This window comes from Cornus florida, unplaced genomic scaffold (genome assembly GCF_030987335.1).
Source record: "Cornus florida cultivar Cherokee Brave unplaced genomic scaffold, ASM3098733v1 CherokeeBrave_3.0.0_Hap2_Chr05, whole genome shotgun sequence".
In the NCBI taxonomy this organism is placed as follows: domain Eukaryota; kingdom Viridiplantae; phylum Streptophyta; class Magnoliopsida; order Cornales; family Cornaceae; genus Cornus; species Cornus florida.
The window spans coordinates 3,601,441-3,625,274 of record NW_026775575.1 but is presented as its reverse complement, the minus strand read 5'-3'; positions in this window follow the sequence as shown (position 1 = coordinate 3,625,274).

Here is a 23,834-nt window from a genome sequence, read left to right as displayed (position 1 = left end):
ATTCAGAGTCCGGACGAAGGAGAAATGGCAAGACGAAGAAAAACGAGCACTTAAGGCTAAAAGGGGTAAATTGGTAATTATCCATGAATATCTGGGTGCAACCAAGCACACTGTTGGATAGACGACGAAAAATTAGTTAAGTTCAAAAGAAAAGTTCACTCAATTTGGAGTCCGAATGACAAAGTTATGATCAAATGAAGAAAAAGGGTCAAACGATGCAACTCAGGACCATCTAATCAGTTACATGCCAAAACATAATGCTAGAAATCCCATAGAAGACCATCTAATCGATTAGATGAGGCTGACAGCAAGCAAAAAAATTTTTACCAAAAATTTGAATTTGAAATGGGGTTTTCGTGTCCGAGATGACGTTTTTTGGAAAAATACAAAGAATAAACCCCCCCCTAAAATAACATTTTCTACATGACCATGTCAAGAGAAGCTTTTATTTTTTAAGTGAAAATCCAAAATACCCTTATACTCAGTTTATACAAAAAAAATACGAAATGAATCCATGGGTGGCTCAAATCACCAAGGAAGAGGTTTTTCTTGAAAACGATCAAGCACGCAAATGTAACTTACCTATTAGGATGCGCTACAATGGTCTATGGCTTAAAAACACCGCCGATACAAAATATGACCTATCAAACCTCAAATGCTCAAAAAATGTCCTTTAAAGTCAAAAGATGCAAGAATCGAACCTAAATGTAATCAAAAGGCAATTTGGCCATTGGCCACAGTTTATGCATATTAAATAGGTCCTAATGAATGTGCTCATGCACACTTTGTACTACCCGTTTTGAAAATGAACTCTTAAAGGCTCGGATTCTCTGTTTTAGCCCAAAAATACATTGGATGAAACCAAAATGCAAAAATAAAAATGAAATGGTGTTTAGCCCTTGGCCACACCTTGTACATATTAAATGAATGCTAGATAATGAATTTCATATGCAATGCACACTCCGATGCAAAATAGCATACTAAAACGTATGATTTTTCATATATTCTCATTAAAGGCAAAAATTAAAATCCATGACATATATGTAATTCCGAAAGAAGGTTAGCCCTTGGACTCATGTCATATACATAAAATGAGAATCAAAAAGTGTGCTTAGGCACACATTATAAGTTTAGAATCAAATATACACATTTGACAAATAAGGCGACAAATGGTATTTCGAGCCAACCTTCACAAAAATAGAACCTTCAAGTCCACTAATCGCCCAAGCATAATGAGAATCTCTAACCTTGATTCGTATAACTAAAAAATGTCCCCACTATGTGGGTGAGTAACATAAAGCTACTCGTAGGAAATGAGCATGCATAAACCTAGCATTTTATATTTTTATCACCTTAAGGTGAAACATGTTGAAAGGGCTCATGCCACCTAATGTCTATGTCAAGATAAGACTCAGGGAGCATCCTAAGCTACCCTAGATCATTTCTAGCATCATTCACATCATCCATGCAATTCAAATAATATAGAAGCATGCTATACAAAGTAACAAGATATAGATTCTCAAAGTCATCAACTTGAAATCTAAAATGCAAAAACAATCAAAGTGGGTCATGCTACCTAATTTCTATGTTCCAAATGAATTTATAGGATCATTCCTAAGTCACATTTGAACAATATAGCATATATATACTTAACTACATCAAAACCTGCAACGATTCATTAGATGTAATGACCCAGTCATTTTCCTTCCTTTCCTTTTTTTCAGATTTTTACGGATTTTTTTTTTTTTTTCTGTTGATCCTTTCTTTTATGAGTTCGGTTTCTCATCACTTAGTTCATCTTAAGTGCTCGGGGATGGTTTCTGAGACTCTTTTCCTTGATTTGACGACTTCCTTTGAGGACCGAGTCATTTTCACAATTTCACTTTTTGACACTATTCACTTTCGTCTCTTTCTCGTTTGTCACTTTGTTGGCATAACCTTACTTTTTGCCCTCGAATTTGACTCTGGCTTTGGATGCATCCATGATATTTGATTTTCATGATATCTACATTTTCACTTTTATAGAAAAACGTGTTAAATATTTACTTTTCTTGTAAAGGGTACGGATGCTAACTTTTTTATAATTTTCTTAAATTTTGGGGTTTTAGTGTAATTATGTAAAGTAATTATTTTTCATCTTAGGGACCATTTTACAATTTAATTTGAAAGATATTTTCAAAAAGGACCTTTTTGCAATTTTCAAAAAGTGTGACAAGTGTCACATTCTCATTGGTCCACTTGTTGGCATTTGTGTGAGGACACTTTGATGCCTTGGATGATAACATGTGGAGGGTGGAGATTGAACCACTTGTTGACCTAGGATAGGTGCACTTGTTGGCTTGGATGGTTGACAAGTGTAAGCTTAGGATTAAGCCCATAATGGATGCTTGGATGAGTGACAAGTGTATGCTCTAAATTAAGTCTTGAAATTATTTTTGGGCCACCTTGGGATTATGGCTTTAAAGAGGGGTTTTTGTGCAATTGACCAAGACTTGTGTGTGTTGACTATGGTTTAGGATCACATAGTAAGTGGAGGATTTCTATTTCTTCCACTCACACTTTATCATATTGTATCATCATCTTCCTCACCACAAAACCTAGCCACCATTAGAGAAGCTTGATGCTTAGGCTTTGAAAGTGATTTTTGAGGCCCTTCTACTCACCTTAGACCATAAAGCTTGGAATACTTTTTGTTCCCCTCATCCTCCTCTACATAACCCTTGAAGGGTTTGCCATTTTGTGTTGATTTGCCTTGGATTCTAGAGATACACTTCTCTAATGAGGTAGGGAATGATTTATTATTATTTTTTATGTGTATACTATGTTTTGTATGAAATCTAGGATTTAATTTAATTATTCATTAGTTAAAAATTAATCCACATGGTTGTATATGATGAAGAATTAATTAAGGACTTGATATTTGATTATGCCTTGTCTTAATCTATGTTATATATTAATTTGAGAATTTTTGAGTTGTTTTGAAATCTAGAGATTTCTTTAAATTTTATGTAATTAAATTCTATTTAATTACTCCATTGATGTAATTAAGTTTTGACTTGATATTAGTGATTATCATGATTTAATCTTTGTTATATATTAAATTAAAAGGATTTGAAGATGTCTGAAATCTAGAGATTTGATTATTTTTATTTAATTAAATTCTATTCAACTATTCCAACGGTGTAATTAAACTTTTGAGTTAATGTTAGTGATTATCTTGACATGTTGTTTAACATATATTACATTTGGAATATTTGGATGAATGTTGAAATCTAGATAATTTAATTAATTGTATTTAATTAAATTATTTTTTCTACTCATGGCTTAAATTAAAGTATTGATATGATATATGTAATGACCACGATATGATCTTTGACATGTATTAATTTGAAGCCATTTGGAATTGATTTAGAATCTAGAGAATTTAATTATTTTTATTTAATTAAATTCTATTTAATTGCTCCATGGATTTAATTATGTTATGAAAGTTGTTTCTATGTTTAAATCATGAACTTGGACTTGTTGTATATTCACTTGGTTACATTTTGAGCATTGGATAAAATAGTTGTTATATTTATATTAATGAGAATATGTTTTCCTTATTCAATATATCATTGTCTTGTGTAATGAGTTGCATTTTGTATTTGACATCTTTCATGCCATAGTAGTTGTGGACTTAGACAGTGTATTGCATGTGTTTTCAAAATTGGTTGTGCATGGTAGATAATTGATTATCTTGTATATACATGTTGATATATATGTTATTGCACAACTTGTTGATTTTGAAAACTTGGAATTGTCGTTGTTTGACTAAGGTTAGGACATGGTTCTAGTAACAGGGATTGTCCCTCTACAAGTCTAGTGCGCACATAGGGATGTTACCCGTAGGCTAGTAACCCTAAAGTAACTATAGTGTTGGTCTGATCCGGCGTGACGTTTAAGTATCCACTTTACTTGATTTTGTTCTTCATTTCAAGTTGATAACTAGATGATGTTGTAACTTGTTATTCCTTATTTGATTTCCTGTTTTAAGTTTCAAGTGATTACTTTGAGAATCTATATGAAAAATCAGCAAAAACATGGCAGCAAGGATTTTTCGAAAAAAAATGAGTTTTTAAGGGCCAAGATGATATTTTCTGGAAAAACACAAAGAAGAAAACCCCTCCCAAATTGAGTTTTCTACCTGACAATGTGGGTGAAAATGAAAAAAAAAATATTTTGAAATACCCAAAATGCCCCTAGAACATAATAGGGTAAAAACTAAAAAAGAAATGCAACCTTAAGTTTTTGTTTTATTAAGAAATGTATTGTGTGCCAAAGTGAACATGCAAGCATACGTAATATGATAAAGTAGACGTACTGCAATGGCCTACAGCCTCATGGCATGTTGTATGTAAACCCTTCAATGCATGAAATCTCCTAACTTCCATCAGCAACAATGAAGTTAAAAATTTGCATACATATCACATAAGTGTCTTTGGCCCTTGGTCTCATTACATACAAGTCAAATACATTGCATAGAGTGTACTTATGTACACATTACATAAATGGAATCAATATACACATTTTGACAAATAAGGTTACAAGTGGCATTTCAAGCCAACCTTTACAAGAATTAAAACCTTCAAGTCTACAATCATCCAAGCAATGATGAACATCACAAACCAAGTCTTCATACCTGAACAAAACCCCCAGTAACTTCAGGGTGAGTAAACAAGTTTACTCGTAGGGAATGAGCATGCATAAACTCGATTTCTTCACAGATTTTTACATTTACTTTGAAACAATTCAAAAGGATCATGCCATCAAAAGTTTATGTTAAAGTGAGACTCAAGGAGTATCCTAAGCTAACTTAAATCATTCCTAGCATAAATCATGTCATACATGCAATTCAAACAACATAGAAACATGTTAAACGAAACAACAAGATATAGATTCTCAAAGTAAACATCTTGAAACTTAAAACAAGAAATCAAATAAGGAATGACAAGTTACAACATCATTTAGTTATCAACTTTAAATAAAGAACGAAATCAAACAAAGTGGATACTTGAACGTCACGCCGGATCAGACCGACACCAAAGTTACTTTAGGGTTACTAGCCCATGGGTAACCTCCCTATGTACGCACTAGACTTGTAGAGGGACAATCCCCCGTACTAGAACCATATCCTAGCCTTAGTCAAACAACGACATTCCCAAGTTTCCAAAATCAATAAGTTGTGCAACAACATATATATCAACACGTATATAAAAGATAATCAACTATCTACCACGCACAACCAACTTTGAAAACACATGCAATACATTGTCTAAGTTCACAACTACTATGGCATGAAAGATGTCAAATACAAAATGTGTAACTCATTACACAAGACAACGATATATTCAATAAAGAAAACATATTCTCATGAATATAAATATAACAACTATGTTATCCAATGCTCAAAATGTAACCAAGTGAATATACAACAAGTCCAAGTCCATGATTTAAACATAGAAAGAACTTGCATAACACAATTAAATCCATAGAGCAATTAAATAGAATTTAATTAAATAAAAATAATTAAATTCTCTAGATTCCAAATGGCTTCAAATTAATACATGTCAAAGATCATATCATGGTCATTACATATATCATATCAATACTTTAATTTAAGCCATGAGTAGAAAAACATAATTTAATTAAATACAAATAATTAAATTCTCTAGATTTCAACATTCATCCAAATATTCCAAATTTAATATATGTTAAACAACATGTCAAGATAATCACTAATATCAACTCAAAAGTTTAATTACATCATTGGAATAGTTGAATAGAATTTAAATAAATAAAAATAATCAAATCTCTAGATTTCAAGACATCTTCAAATCCTTCCAATTTAATATATAACAAAGATTAAATCATGATAATCACTAATATCAAGTCAAAACTTAATTACATCAATGGAGTAATTAAATAGAATTTAATTACATAAAATTTAAATAAATCTCTAGATTTCAAAACAACTCCAAAATTTCTCAAATTAATATATAACATAGATTAAGACAAGGCCTAATCAAATATCAAGTCCTTAATTAATTCTTCATCATATACAACCATGTGAATTAATTTTTAACTAATGAATAATTAAATTAAATCCTAGATTTCAAACAAAACATGGTATACACATTAAAAAAAATAATAAATCATTCCCTACCTCACTAGAGAAGTGTCTCTCTAGAATCCAAGGCAGATCAACACAAAATGGCAAACCCTTCAAGGGTTATGTAGAGGAGGATGAGGGGAACATAAAGTATTTCAAGCTTTATGGTCTAAGGTGAGTGGAAGGGCCTCAAAAATCACTTTCAAAGCCTAAGCATCAAGCTTCTGTAATGGTGGCTAGGTTTTGTGGTGAGGAAGATGATGATACAATATGATAAAGTATGAGTGGAGGAAATAGAAATCCTCCACTCACTATGTGTTCCTACACCATAGTCAACACACACAAGTCTTGATCAATTGCACGAAAACCCTTCTTTAAAATCATAATCCCAAAGTGGCCCAAAAATAATTGCAAAACTTAATTTGGAGCATACACTTGTCACTCATCCAAGCCAACAAGTGGTCTAATCCTAGGCCAACAAATGGGTGAATGTCCACCCTTCATGTATTAAGAGATTAAGCTTCCAAGTGGTTCTACCAAAATGTCAACAAGTGGCACCATGAGAATGTGACACTTATCACATTTTTTGTAAATTGCAAAATGGTGAAAATATCCTCCAAATTAAATTGCAAAATGGTCCCTAAGACGAAAAATAATTACTTTGCGTAAATACACTAAAGCCCCAAAATTTTAAGAAAACTAACAAAAGTTATGCATCCATGCCCTTTACAAGAAAAGTAAACATTTAGTATGCTTTTATACAAAGGTAAAAATGTAGATATCATATGTGACGAGCCTGGTTTTTAGGCCAACGTGTCCTGTGATGAACCGAAGATTGACCCGATAACGGATCCGATATGCGGAAGCGAAAATAGAAAATAAGACTCTGAGAAGTCAAAATGACCCTCCATGAGGTCGTGCAACTTAATGAGAACTGATACGGGAGCAAAAGATCAAAAATATGACAAATAAGCCCCCAGGGGCAACATAGTCATTTTTGAAAAATGTGGATTCGGGTGCCATCGAGCACACCGTTGGAAAGATAACAAAAAAATAATTAGGATGGACTCAAGAATCGCACGATTCGGAGTCCGGACGAAGGAGAAACGACCTAACGAAGAAAAACAAGCACTTAAGGCTAAAAGGGTAAATTGGTAATTATCCAGGAAGATCAGGGTGCAACTGAGCATACCGTTGGAAAGACAGCAAAAAATTAGTCAAGTTCAAAAAAAAATTCACTCGGTTTGGAGTCCAGACGAGGGAGAAACGAGGGTTTGCAGTTGAGACGTCGCAGCGGCCCGACGAAGGCCATGGCGCACACGGCGCCCATGCACGAGCCCACCGGAGCCCATGCCGGCGCCCAATGGCATGCACCAGCTGACAGCAAGAAAAAAAAGTGAGGTTCCAGAACTGAGGCTTGAAATGGAGGCCGAAACGAATTTTTCTGGAAAAACACAAAGAAGAAACCCCCCCTAAAATTGAGTTTTCTACCCGACAATGAACGGAATCGAAAAAAACTCACTTTGAAATCCCCAAAATGCTCCTTGATCAGAACTGAACAAGAGGGTTAAAAGTTGCCACAGTGAGGGTCTGCAACTGAGAGCAAAAACGGGCTAGAAGATGAATTTTTATGGAAAAACACAAAGAAAAAACGCTCCTCAAAATTCAATTTCTATGTGACTCGCGAGAGAATTTAAAAAAAATGCAATGTAGAAAGCCCGAAATGCCCCTCCATGAAATCTGGTCATGGAGGTCCAAAAAGCTACTAAAAAAAACAGAAAAGCTGAACTTTGGGATCGATTTCCGGCACCAAGACAACATTTTCCAGAAAAACATGAAAAAGAATCCCCCCCTAAAGTTACGTTTTCTAAGCGACCATGTTGAAAGAAGAAAATAAAACAGAAGTGAAAGGTCTAGAATGCCCCTAGATCAGAATATGTAACAAAAAGGCAAAATGAATTCGTAGGAGGCTCAAAACATAAACGATGAGGTTTTGCCCGAAAATGACTATGCACGCAAATGTAACTTACCTATTTAGACGCGCTACGATGGTCCATGGCTTAAAAATATAACCGATGCAAAATCCGACCCCCCAACGGGCAAAAAGGCAAAAATAGACTTGGAATGGAAAACATGGAATCCAAAAATGTAAAATAGAGTCAAATGACCGTTTGGCCCTTGGCCACACTTAATACAAGATTAATAAGACCCTATGAAAGAATGAAAATGGAATTCCCACACCCGATGCAACCATGGTGAAGCAATGACTTGTGATTTTTCAAGATTTTCACAATATTTCACGAAGTTAAAAAGTACATAGAACACAATATAATGGTCATTGGCCTTCGGCCTCATCTCATACATATCAAATACATTGAAAGAAGTGTACTTAAGTACACATTACATACATGGAATCAAATATACATATTTTGACATATAAGTCTACAAAATGACATTTCATGCTAACATTCGCATGAAATGGAAACTTGAAAGCTACACGACATCCAAGGAATGCTAGGCGTCACGAACCAAGTCTTAGTACCTGAAATATGCCCCAGTATCGTAGGGATGAGTAACATAAAGCTACTCGTAGGAGATGAGCATGCATCGACCTAGCATTTTACAAATTTATCACCTTAAGGTGAAACATGTTAAAGGGGCTCATGCCACCTAACGTCTATGTCCAAGTGAGACTCAGGGAGCATCCAAAGATACCTTAGAGTTTAAGCAACAAGAATCATGATATACATACGTGTATGAAACGAATCATGGTTGGGATAATCCAAAGAACACGACAAGAAGGATACTTGAGCATAGATTAATATGAATTGCATTTTCAATACAATTAAACTAGGTCTAGAGTAATCCATACAACATGACAAAAGCATATTTGAATGCAAGTTAACAAGAATCACATTATCCGTGCAATTCAACAACAAAAGAGCATGTTATACAATGCAACAAGGTTTAAGTTCTCAAAGCCATCAACTTAGAATCTAAAGCACAAAATAACAGTAGTGGTTCATGCCACCTAACGTCTATGTTATAGATGAATCAATAGGATCAATCCAAAGGTTTGTTAGAACGTCAAAACACAATTTTCAATATCGATGCAATTTAACCAACATTGGAACTTCCAATACAACGCATAAAGCACAATTTCGCAAAGTTAATATCCTGTAACTTAAAATGGAATGAAAAATAAGAAACAACAAGTTACAACATCATCTAGTTATCCACTTGAAAATGAAATGCGAAATCAAATAAAGTGGATACTCGGACATCACGCCAGATCAGACCGACAACATAGTTACTTTGGGTTACTAGCCCATGGGTAACCTCCCTATGTGCGCACTAGACTATATAGAAGGACTATCCCCCATACTAGAACCACGTCCTAGCCATAGTCAAACAACGACATCCCCAAGTTTTCAAAATCAACAAGTTGTGCAACAACGCATATATCAACAGGAATATGCAAGATAATCGATTTTCTACTAAGCACAACCAAATTTGGAAACCTATAGAATACATGCTCTAAATCCACAACTAATATGATATGATGAATGTCGAATCTTCAGTGTGCGATTCGTTACACGCTATGCATGAAAGATGTTAAACACGAAGTGTGCAAATCATTATACAGGGCAACAATATATTCAATAAGGAAACATATTCTCATGAATACAAACATAGCAACTATGTTATCTAATGTTCAAAACATAACCAAATGAATATACAACAAGTCTAAGTCCATAATTTGAATATAGAAACCACTTCTAAAACACAACTAGATCATGGAGCAAATTGATAGAATTTAAATAGATAAACACAATTAAATTCTCCAGATTTCTGATTCAATTTCAATCCACCTCAATTTAATACATGTTAAGGGGCATGGCAAGGTCATCACCTATAGCCATTCTAAAACTCAATTAGGTTGTTAGCACAACAAATTAGAACTTTAATTAAATCAGGCTAATTTAAATCCCAAGGTTCTAAAACAACTTCAGATAGTCCCAATTTAATATATACTAGTAAACAAGTCATGGCCAATAAAAATATCAAGTTAAAACCTTAATTAAGCTAATAGGACCACAAAATAAATTTTAATTAATTCTTTTAATTAAAATCCCTAGATTTTGAAACTTAACCAAATGCTCTCAATTTAACATATCTTAGAAAATATGCCAAGGACTAATGTAATATCACATTACAAGTTTATTTCATTCAATTTAAGACCATGTGACTCAACCTTTCACTAAAATTAAATATAAATTAAAAGTTGCAATTCTCATGCAATTAATCCCAATTTAATATATGTGAACAACTATACCTAAGCTTAATTTTCTAGCATGCCACAATACAATCCCAAGTTATATATCACCATGAGGATTAAACCTTAAACATGGAATTTAATTAAATAAAAGGTTTCAAAACCTAACCGAATATTCTAAATCAAATATATGTGAAGCTATATGGCATGTAAATCAAGAATATCAAGTCGGAATTTAAGTAGAGTGAATAGTGCACTCGGGGCAAATTAATTAATAATTACTAATTTTCAAAACACCTCCAATCACTTTCAAATTCAACTATGTTGAAGAGCATGCTAAGGCCTAATATAATATGCTAACACATATTAATTTCAAGCTAGTTAAGGCCATGTGAATTAATCTTTCACCTAAGATAAATATTAAATAAAATATTTAATACTTATTCAAATGTTCCAAATTTAATACACGACAATGAGCATATCAAGGGCCAATATAAAATCATGCCACATGTTTAAACCAAGTCATGAGCAACCGGGAAAATTAGATCCTGTACAAGAAAAATAAATAATAAAATCTCTAGATTTTATATTTAATCATGCAAACAAGTAGTATAAACATTACAAGCATGCTATATAATAAGAATTTAAACCTAGAACATCTCCTACCTCAATTTGAGATGAAAATCCCAAAGGCCCACCAAAATAAAAGTGCTCCGAATTCGACGATACCGAGGGGTTTTGTCGGTGACAACACCGTGAACAAGAATCTGCAAGAAGCCCAGTGAAATTCTCAACTTGACTCCAAACCCAAACTCAAACAATACTTGGAAATGGATTCTAATAAGGGCAAAAGGTAGAGCACGTCGAGGGAAGCAATAAATGCTAAGGCCGAAGGATTTCTACTAAGGAAAAGTGGAACAAAGGAGAAGAGAGAAAGTGGCAGCCATGGCTGCTAGGAAATCCATCCAAGAGAGGTGGGGAAGATGACCAAAATCTAATTTTTCACTTTAGGGCATCTTATTTATAGTAAGTCTCAAAAACTGCCCCAAAAGGTCCCCGCCGGGTCCGAAAAGTGGAATTTAAGCAAACGCGCTCAAACGGCAAAACTTCGTGAACAAAAAAGATTCAAAATTAGAAAATATGAACAACGGAACAAACAGCATTGAAAACTGAGTCCCGAGCAGAATGTTATGCCCTGAACAAGTTCGGCGGCAACCGGGTCCAGAAACTCTGAAACTGGAGAAAAATGACCAGAACGGAATTCTATGAATTTACAAGTCAACAAAAAGTGAAATGAATCCCGTACGAGGATCCAAGCTCCAGACGAGACATTTTGCAATAACTTTCGTTAATTGCACAATGGCCCCTACAAAAATGGTTAACTGCGAAACTGCCCAGAATGAAAATATCTTCCAAAAGATATTTTCTTAGATGCCCCTAAAATAAAATATCTTCAAAAGATATTTATGAAAAACACCCCAAGAAATGAAATTAATTCCAAAGAATTGTGCATCCATGCCCTTGTGGGCACCGGAAGCAACCAGAGTACTTTCTTGCAAAAGTAAAGATATGTATTTTGAGAAAACCACTTAAGATGAAGGCACGTCAAGTCAAAAACCAACTCCGAGCACTTAAAGTGTTGTTGTGCCAAAAACTGACAAACGGAGATAAGACGAAATTGGGAAAATGACATAATAGGGAAAAAACGAAATAGCGCATAGTGTCCAAAAATGAAAAATGCGAAAATCACTCGGTCCTCAAAGGAAGTTGTCAATTCACATGAAAGAGTCTCAGAAACCAATTCCCAGCACTCGAGATGACATTAAGCAACACAAAACAGAGCTTAGAAAGGAAAATTAAACAAAAAAAAAATTCATTCGTAGAATTTCAAGAAAAAGGAAAGGGAGGCAAATGACCGGGTCGTTACAACCTACCCTCCTTAAAGGAATTTCATCCCCGAAATTAGGAACATACCAGAGAGAACAAAATAATAACTGAACAAAAGGTCAAATCAAAGGACGGCTTACAACGCACTGAAGGACAAATCCTGAAGTCTAAAGATCAACTGAAGGAACGCGAAACCATGACCTGAGATAACACCTTATACGAATCGGCACGTTAACTCAACGTCAACTACCGAGAGAATCCCAAGACAACAAAACGTTGAAACATGATAGAAGAAGAGAGCGATAAGGCAGTACGAACAGTGACCAGAACTCGCCCACAAGTAGGGTAGCATGACAGTATAAGACACTAGTTCGTAACATGCTCCAGAAGGGAACTTTTTGATACAAATGACATCAATGTCGAAAATGGTCATTACCAAAGGCAATACGGAAACTAGGCTTCTGCGAGATTTGGGGTAGCTAATCCCATAACTCTGACAACAATGACACTGGCACCATTACACTTAAGGCCTTAGATATAGAAGGCATGAAGGAAAAGGAAATGAAACAGTGCCTCCCTGGCCCACGTCTCAATCCACTAGACAAGGAAAAAAGTGAATCGCAGTCTCTACGCTCACATGAGCCTTACTCGCATCAATCGACAGAACAGACAAGAAGGTTCCTGACATAGGTCCTTACAGAATGAATTTCTCTAATCTAAGGAAGAAACTCGTGAAACAAGAATGCATCCACGGGATACGACAGATCCTAAGAGGCAATGCCAAAGCCAGACATAAAAGTAAACAGCTAGCATATATCATAGCAATTGACCATCTACTCAAGGTACCACATAAGCAAACATACATGTTATCAAATCAAAACATGCTATCAAGAGCATATATACACATAAAGCATACTTAACAAATAATAGATGCCTCGAAAGACCAAAGCATGTGAACATGTTAGCATACAAGACATGTTATCATGATACAAATGACATATCAAAGCAAAACAACATGAGCATGATATGCACCCAAAACCCGTCGTCGAAGGTATTCGAACCCGGACGCTCTGATACCACCTGTGACGACCCTGGTTTTTAGGCCAGTGTATCCTGTGATGAACAGAAGATTGACCCGATAACGGATCCGATATGCGGAAGCGAAAATAGAAAACAAGACTCTGAGAAGTCAAAATGACCTTCCATGAGGTCGTGGAACTTAATGAGAACTGATGTGGGAGCAAAAGATCAAAAATATGACAAATAAGCCCCCAGGGGCAAAATAGTCATTTTTGAAAAATGTGGATTCGGGTACCACCGAGCAAACCGCTGGAAAGATAACAAAAAAATAATCAGGATGGACTCAAGAATCGCATGATTCGGAGTCCAGATGAAGGAGAAATGGTCTGACGAAGAAAAATGAGCACTTAAGGCTAAAAGGGTAAACTGGGAATTATCCAGGAAGATCCGGGTGCAACCGAGCACACCGTTGGAAAGACAGCAAAAAATTAGTCAAGTTGAAAAAAAAGTTCACTCGGTTTGGATTCCGGACGAGGGAGAAACAAAGTTTGAAGTTGAGATGTCGCGGTGGCCCGACAAAGGCCATGGCGCACATGGCGCCCATGCACGAGCCCACCGGAGCCTATGCCAGCGCCCAATGGCATGCAGCAGCTAATAGCAAGAAAAAAAAGTGAGGTTCTAGAACTGAGGCTTGAAATAGAGGTCGAAATGAATTTTTCTAGGAAAATACAAAGAAGAAACCCCCCCTAAAATCGAGTTTTCTACCCGACATTGCAGATAGAAACGAAAAAAACTCAATTTGAAATCCCCAAAATGCCCCTAGATCAGAACTGAACAAGAGGGTTAAAAGTTGCTACAGTGACTATCTGCAACTGAGAGCAAAAACGGGCTAGAAGATGAATTTTTCTGGAAAAACACAAAGAAAAAACCCCCCTCAAAGTTGAATTTTCTACGTGACCTGCAAGAGAATTCAAAAAAAGGTAATGTAGAATGCCCAAAATGCCCCTCCATGAAATCTGGTCATGGAGGTCCAAAAAGCTGCTAAAAAAAAACAGAGAAGCTGAACTTTGGGATCGATTTCCGGCACCAAGACGACATTTTCCGGAAAAACACGAAAAAGAAACCCCCCCTAAAATCACGTTTTCTGAGCGACCATGTTGAAAGAAGAAAATAAAACTGATGTGAAAGGTTTAGAATGCCCCTAGATCAGAATATGTAACAAAAACGCAGAATGAATTCGTTGGAGGCTCAAAACATAAACGATGAGGTTTTGCCCGGAAACGACTATGCACACAAACGTAACTTACCTATTTAGATGCGCTACGATGGTCCATGCCTTAAAAATATAACTGATGCAAAATTCGACCCCCCAACGGGCAAAAAGGCAAAAATGGACTTGGAATAGAAAACATGGAATCCAAAAATGTAAAATGGAGTCAAATAACCGTTTGGCCCTTGGCCATACTTCATACAAAATTAATAAGACCCTATGAAAGAATGAAAATGGAATTCCCACACCCGATGCAGCCATGGTGAAGCAATGACTTGCGATTTTTCAAGATTTTCACAATATTTCACGAAGTTAAAAAGTACATAGAACACAATATAATGGTCATTGGCCTCTGGCCTCATCTCATACATATCAAATACATTGAAAGAAGTGTACTTAAGTACACATTACATACATGAAATCAAATATACATATTTTGACATATAAGTCTACAAAATGACATTTCATGCTAACATTCGCATGAAATGGAAACTTGAAAGCTACACGACATCCAAGGAATGCTAGGCGTCATGAACCAAGTCTTCGTACCTGAAATATGCCCCAGTATCATATGGGTGAGTAACATAAAGCTACTCGTAGGAGATGAGCATGCATCGACCAAGCATTTCACAAACTTATCACCTTAAGGTCAAATATGTTAAAGGGACTCATGCCACCTAACGTCTATGTCCAAGTGAGACTCGGGGAGCATCCTAAGCTACCTTAGAGTCTAAGCAACAAGAATCATGATACACATACGTGTATGAAACGAATCATGGTTGGGATAATCCAGAGAACACGACAAGAAGGATGCTTGAGCATAGATTAACATGAATTGCATTTTCAATACAATTAAACTAGGTCTAGAGTAATCCATACAACATGACGAAAGCATATTTGAATGCAAGTTAACAAGAATCACATTATCCGTGCAATTCAACAACAAAAGAGCCTGTTATACAATGCAACAAGGTTTAAGTTCTCAAAGCCATCAACTTAGAATCTAAAGCACAAAATAATAGTAGTGGTTCATGCCACCTAACGTCTATGTTATAAATGAATCAATAGGATCAATCCTAAGCTTTATTAGAACGTCAAAACACAATTTTCAATATCGATGCAATTTAACCAACATTGGAACTTCTAATACAACGCATAAAGCACAATTTTGCAAAGTTAACATCTTGTAACTTAAAATGGAACGACAAATAAGAAACAACAAGTTACAACATCATCTAGTTATCAACTTGAAAATGAAATGCGAAATGAAACAAAGTGGATACTTGGACGTCACGCCGGATCAGACTGACAACATAGTTACTTTAGGGTAACTAGCCCATGGGTAACCTCCCTAGGTACGCACTAGACCATATAGAGGGACTATCCCCCATACTAGAACCACGTCCTAGCCATAGTCAAACAACGACATCCCCAAGTTTCCAAAATCAACAAGTTGTGCAACAACGCATATATCAACAGGAATATGCAAGATAATCAACTATCTACTAAGCACAACCAAATTTGGAAACCTATACAATACATGCTCTAAATCCACAACTAATATGATATGGTGAATGTCAAATCTTCAGTGTGCGATTCGTTACACGTTATGCATGAAAGATGTAAAACACGAAGTGTGCAAATCATTACACAAGGCAACAATATATTCAATAAGGAAAACATATTCTCATGAATACAAACATAGCAACTATGTTATCCAATGTTCAAAACATAACCAAATGAATATACAACAAGTCTAAGTCCATGATTTGAATACAGAAACCACTTCTAAAACACAACTAGATCATGGAGCAAATTGATAGAATTTAAATAGATAAACACAATTAAATTCACCAGATTTCTGATTCAATTTCAATCAACCTCAATTTAATACATGTTAAAGGGCATGGCAAGGTCATCCCCTATATCCATTCTAAAACTCAATTAGGTTGTTAGAACAACAAAGTAGAACTTTAATTAAATCATGCTAATTTAAATCCCAAGGTTTAGAACAACTTCAGATAGTCCCAATTTAATATATACTAGTGAACAAGACATGGCCAATACAAATATCAAGTTAAAACCTTAATTAAGCTAATGAGACCACAAAATAGATTTTAATTAATTCTTTTAATTAAAATCTCTAGATTTTTAAACTTAACCTAATGCTCTCAATTTAACATATCTTAGAAAATATGCTAAGGACTAATGTAATATCACATTACAAGTTTATTTCATTTATTTTAAGACCATGTGACTAAACCTTTCACTAAAATTAAATATAAATTAAAAGTTGCAATTCTCATGCAATTAATCCCAATTTAATATGTGTGAACAACTATACCTAAGCTTAATTTTCTAGCATTGCACAATACAATCCCAAGTTGTATATCACCATGAGGATTAAATCTTAAACATGGAATTTAATTAAATAAAAGGTTTCAAAACCTAACCGAATATTCTAAATAAAATATATGTGAAGCTATATGGCATGTAAATCAAGAATATTAAGTCAAAATTTAAATAGAGTGAATAGTGCACTCGGGGCAATTAATTAATCAAATTAATTAATAATTACTAATTTTCAAAACACCTCCAATCACTTTCAAATTCAACTATGTTGAAGAGCATGCTAAGGCCTAATATAATATACTAACACATATTAATTTTAAGCTAGTTAAACCAAGTCATGAGCAACCGGGAAAATTAGATCCCGTACCAGATAAATAAATAATAAAATCTCTAGATTTTATATTTAATCATGCAAACAAGTAGTACAAGCATCACAAGCATGCTATATAACAAGAATTTAAACCTTGAACATCTCCTACCTCAATTTGAGATGAAAATCCCAAAGGCCCACCAAAATAAAAGTGCTCCGAATTCGACGATACCGAGAGGTTTTGTCAAGGACAACACCGTGAACAAGAATCCGCAAGAAGGCCCATGAAAATCTCAACTTGACTCCAAACCCAAACTCAAAAAATAATCAGAAATGGATTCTAATAAGGGCAAAAGGTAGAGCACGTCGAGAGAAGCAATAAATGCTAAGGCTGAAGGATTTCTACCGAGGAAAAGTGGACCAAAGGAGGAGAGAGAAAGTGGCAGCCATGGCTGCTAGGAAATCCGGCCAAGAGAGGTGGGCAAGATGACCAAAATCTGATTTTTCACTTTAGGGCATCCTATTTATAGTAAGTCTCAAAAACTGCCCCGAAAGGTCCCCGCCGGGTCCGGAAAAGTGGAATTTGAGCAAAAGCGCTCAAACGGTAAAACTTCATGAACAAAAAAGATTCAAAATTAGAAAATATGAGCAACATAAGAAACGACATTAAAAACTGAGTCCCAAGCAGAAAGTTATGCCCCGAACAAGTTCGGCGGCAATTGGGTCCAGAAACTCTGAAACTGGAGAAAAACGACCAGAATGGAATTCTATGAATTTACAAGTCAACAAAAAGTGAAAATGAATCCCGTACGAGAATCCAGGCTCCAGACGAGACATTTTGCAAAAACTTTCGTTAATTGCACAATGACCCCTACAAAAAGGGTTAACTGCGAAACTGCCCCAGAATGAAAATATCTTCCAAAAGATATTTTCTTAGATGCCCCTGAAATAAAATATCTTCAAAAGATATTTATGAAAAACACCCCAAGAAATGAAATTAATTCCAAAGAATTGTGCATCCATGCCCCTGTAAGCACCGGGAGCAACCAGAGTACTTTCTTGCAAAAGTAAAGATACGTATTTCAAGGAAACCACTCAAGATGAAGGCACGTGAAGTCGAAAACCAACTCGGAGCACGAAAAGGGAGGTTGTGCCAAAAACTGACAAACGGAGATAAGACAAAATAGGGAAAATGACATAATAGGGAAAAAACGAAATAACGCATAGTGTCCAAAAATGAAAATTGCGAAAATTACTCGGTCCTCAAAGAAAGTTGTCAATTCACATGAAAGAGTCTCAGAAACTAATTTAAAGCACTCGAGATGACACTAAGCGACATGAAACAGAGCTTAGAAAGGAAAATTAAACGAAAAAAATTCATTCGTAAAATTTCAAAAAAAAGGAAAGGGAGGCAAATGACCGGGTCGTTACAACCTACCCTCCTTAAAGGAATTTCGTCATCGAAATTAGGAACATACCAGAGAGAATAGAATAATGACTGAACAAAAGGTCAAATCAAAGGACAGCTCACAACGCACCGAAGTACAAATCCTGAAGTCTAAAGATCAACTGAAGGAATGCGAAACCATGAACTGAGACAACACCTCATACGAATCGGCACGTTAACTTAACATCAACTACCGAGAGAATCCCAATACAACAAAACGTTAAAACATGATAGAAGAAGAGAGCGATAAGGCAGTACGAACCGTGACCAGAACTCGCCCACACTTACTTGTCAGTAAGGTAGCATGACAGTATAAGGCACTACTTCGTAACATGCTCCAGAAGGGAACTTTTTGATACAAATGACATTAATGTCGAAAATGGTCATTGCCAAAGGCACTAAGGAAACTAGGCATCTGCTTGAGTTGGGGTAGCTAATCCCAAAACTCTGACAACAATGACACTGGCACCATTACGCTTAAGGCCTTAGATATAGAAGGCACGAAGGAAAAGGAAATGAAACGGTGCCTCCCTGGCCCACGTCTCAATCCACCAAATAAGGAAAAAAGTGAATCGCAGTCTCTACGCTCATATGAGCCTTACTCGCATCAATCGACCGAACAGATAAGAAGGTTCCCGACATAGGTCCTTACAGAATGAATTTCTCCTATCTAAGGAAGAAACTCATGAAACAAGAATGCATCTAAGGGATACGACAGATCCTAAGAGGCAATGCCAAAACCAGACATAAAAGTAAATAGCTAGCATACATCACAGCAATGGACTATCTACTCCAGGTACCACATAAGCAAACAGACATGTTATCAAATCAAAACATGTTATCAAGAGCATATATACACATAAAACATACTTAACAAATAATAGATGCCTCGAAACACCTAAGCATGTGAATATGTTATCATACAAGACATGTTATCAAGATACAAATGACATATCAAAGTAAAACAACATGAGCATGATATGCACCCAAAACCCGTCGTCCAAGGTATTTGAACCTGGACGCTCTGATACCACCTGTGACGACCCTGGTTTTTAGGCCAGTGTGTCCTGTGATGAATAGAAGATTGACCCTATAACGGATCTGATATGCGGAAGCGAAAACAGAAAACCAGACTCTGAGAAGTCAAAATGACCTTCCATGAGGTCGTCGAACTTAATGAGAACTGATGCGGGAGCAAAAGATCAAAAATATGACAAATAAACCCCAAGGGGCAAATTAGTTATTTTAAAAAAAATGTGGATTCGGGTACCACCGAGCACACCGCTGGAAAGATAACAAAAAAATAATTAGGATGGACTCAAGAATCGCATGATTCGGAGTCCGGACGAAGGGGAAATGGCCTAACGAAGAAAAATGAGCACTTAAGGCTAAAAAGGTAAACTGGTAATTATCTAGGAAGATCCGGGTGCAATCGAGCACACCGTTGGAAAGACAGCAAAAAATTAGTCAAGTTCAAAAAGAAGTTCACTCGGTTTGGAGTCCGGACGAGGGAGAAACAAGGTTTGAAGTTGAGACGTCGCGGCGGCCCGACGAAGGCCATGGCGCACACGGCGCCAATGCACGAGCCCACCGGAGCCCATGCCGGCGCCCAATGGCATGCACCAGCTGACAGCAAGAAAAAAAAAAGTGAGGTTCCAGAACTGAGGCTTGAAATAGAGGCCAAAACGAATTTTTCTAGAAAAACACAAAGAAGAAACCCCCCCTAAAATCGAGTTTTCTACCCAACAGTGTAGACAGAATCGAAAAATGCTCACTTTGAAATCCCTAAAAAGCCCCTAGATCAGAACTGAACAAAAGGGTTAAAAGTTGCTACAATGACTATCTGCAACTGAGAGCAAAAACGGGCTATAAGATGAATTTTTCTAGAAAAACACAAAGAAAAAACCCCCCTCAAAATTGAATTTTCTATGTGACTAGCAAGAGAATTCAAAAAAATATAATGTAGAATGCCCAAAATGCCCATCCATGAAATCTGGTCATGGAGTTCCAAAAAGCTGCTAAAAAAAAACAGAAAAGCTGAACTTTGAGATCGATTTCCGGTACCAAGACGACATTTTCCGGAAAAACACAAAAAAGAAACCCCCCCTAAAATCACGTTTTCTAAGCGACCATAATGAAAGAAGAAATTAAATTTGATGTGAAAGGTCTAGAATGCCCCTAGATCAGAATGTGCAACAAAAACGCAAAATGAATTCGTAGGAGGCTCAAAACACAAATGATGAGGTTTTGCCCGGAAACGACTATGCACGCAAACGTAACTTACCTATTTAGACGTGCTACGATGGTCCATGGCTTAAAAATATAACCGATGCAAAATCCGACCCCCCAACGGGCAAAAAGGCAAAAATGGACTTGGAATGGAAAACATGAAATCCAAAAATGTAAAATGGAGTCAAATGACCGTTTGGCCCATGGCCACACTTCATACAAGATTAATAAGACCCTATGAAAGAATGAAAATGGAAGTGTACTAAAGTACACATTACATACATGGAATCAAATATACATATTTTGACATATAAGTCTACAAAATGACATTTCATGCTAACATTCGCATGAAATGGAAACTTGAAAGCTACACGACATCCAAGGAATGCTAGGCGTCACGAACCAAGTCTTCATACCTGAAATATGCCCCAGTATCATAGGGGTGAGTAACATAAAGCTACTCGTAGGAGATGAGCATGCATCGACCTAGCATTTTACAAATTTATCACCTTAAGGTGAAACATGTTAAAGTGGCTCATGCCACCTAACGTCTATGTCCAAGTGAGACTCGGGGAGCATCCTAAGCTACCTTAGAGTCTAAGCAACAAGAATCATGATATACATACGTGTATGAAATGAATCATGGTTGGGATAATCCAAAGAACACGACAAGAAGGATGCTTGAGCATAAATTAACATGAATTGCATTTTCAATACAATTCAACTAGGTCTAGAGTAATCCATATAACATGACAAAAGCATATTTGAATGCAAGTTAACAAGAATCACATTATCCGTGCAATTCAACAACAAAAGAGCTTGTTATACAATGCAACAAGTTTTAAGTTCTCAAAGCCATCAACTAAGAATCTAAAGCACAAAATAACAGTAGTGGTTCATGCCACCTAACGTCTATGTTATAAATGAATCAATAGGATCAATCCTAAGCTTTGTTAGAACGTCTAAACACAATTTTCAATATCGATGCAATTTAACCAACATTGGAACTTCTAATACAACACATAAAGCACAATTTGGCAAAGTTAACATCCTTTAACTTAAAATGGAATGACAAATAAGAAACAACAAGTTACAACATCATCTAGTTATCAACTTGAAAATAAAATGCGAAATCAAACAAAGTGGATACTCGGACGTCACGCCGGATCAGACCGATAACATAGTTACTTTAGGGTAACTAGCCCATGGGTAACCTCCCTATGTGTGTACTAGACCATATAGAGGGACTATCCCCTGTACTAGAACCACATCCTAGCCATAGTCAAACAACGACATCCCCAAGTTTCCAAAATTAACAAGTTGTGCAACAACGCATATATCAACAGGAATATGCAAGATAATCAACTATCTACTAAGCAACACCAAATTTGGAAACCTATACAATACATGCTCTAAATCCACAACTAATATGATACGATGAATGTCGAATCTTCAGTGTGCGATTCGTTACACGTTATGCATGAACGAAGTGTGCAAATCATTGCACAAGGCAACAATATATTCAATAAGGAAAACATATTCTCATGAATACAAACATAGCAACTATGTTATCCAATGTTCAAAACATAACCAAATGAATATACAACAAGTCTAAGTCCATGATTTGAATATAGAAACCACTTCTAAAACACAACTAGATCATGGAGCAAATTGATAGAATTTAAATAGATAAACACAATTAAATTCTCCAGATTTCCAATTCAATTTCAATCAACCTCAATTTAATACATGTTAAGGGGCATGGCAAGGTCATCACCTATATCCATTCTAAAACTCAATTAGGTTGTTAGAACAACAAAGTAGAACTTGAATTAAATCATGCTAATTTAAATCCCAAGGTTCTAAAACAACTTCAGATAGTCCCAATTTAATATATACTAGTAAACAAGTCATGGCCAATACAAATATCAAGTTAAAACCTTAATTAAGCTAATGGGACCACAAAATAGATTTTAATTAATTCTTTTAATTAAAATCTCTAGATTTTTAAACTTAACCAAATGCTCTCAATTTAACATATCTTAGAAAATATGTCAAGGACTAATATAATATCATATTACAAGTTTATTTCATTCAATTTAAGACCATGTGACTCAACCTTTCACTAAAATTAAATATAAATTAAAAATTTCAATTCTCATGCAATTAATCCCAATTTAATATATATGAACAACTATACCTAAGCTTAATTTTCTAGCATGCCACAATACAATACCAAGTTGTATATCACCATGAGGATTAAATCTTAAAAAAGGAATTTAATTAAATAAAAGGTTTCAAAACCTAACCGAATATTCTAAATCAAATATATGTGAAGCTATAAGGCATGTAAATCAAGAATATCAAGTCGGAATTTAAATAGAGTGAATAGCGCACTCGGGGCTAATTAATTAATCAAATTAATTAATAATTACTAATTTTCAAAACACCTCCAATCACTTTCAAATTCAACTATGTTGAAGAGCATGCTAAGGCCTAATATAATATGCTAACACATTTTAATTTCAAGTTTGTTAAGGCCGTGTGAATTAATCTTTCACCTAAGATAAATATTAAATAAAATCTTTAATACTTATTCAAATGTTCCAATTTTAATACACGGCAATGAGCATATCAATGGGCAATATAAAATCATGCCACATATTTAAACCAAGTCATGAGCAACTGGAAAAATTCGATCCCGTTGAAGAAAAATAAATAATAAAATCTCTAGATTTTATATTTAATCATGCAAACAAGTAGTATAAGCATCACAAGCATGCTATATAACAAGAATTTAAACCTAGAACATCTCCTACCTCAATTTAAGATGAAAATCCCAAAGGCCCACCAAAATAAAAGTGCTCCGAATTCGACGATACCGAGAGGTTTTGT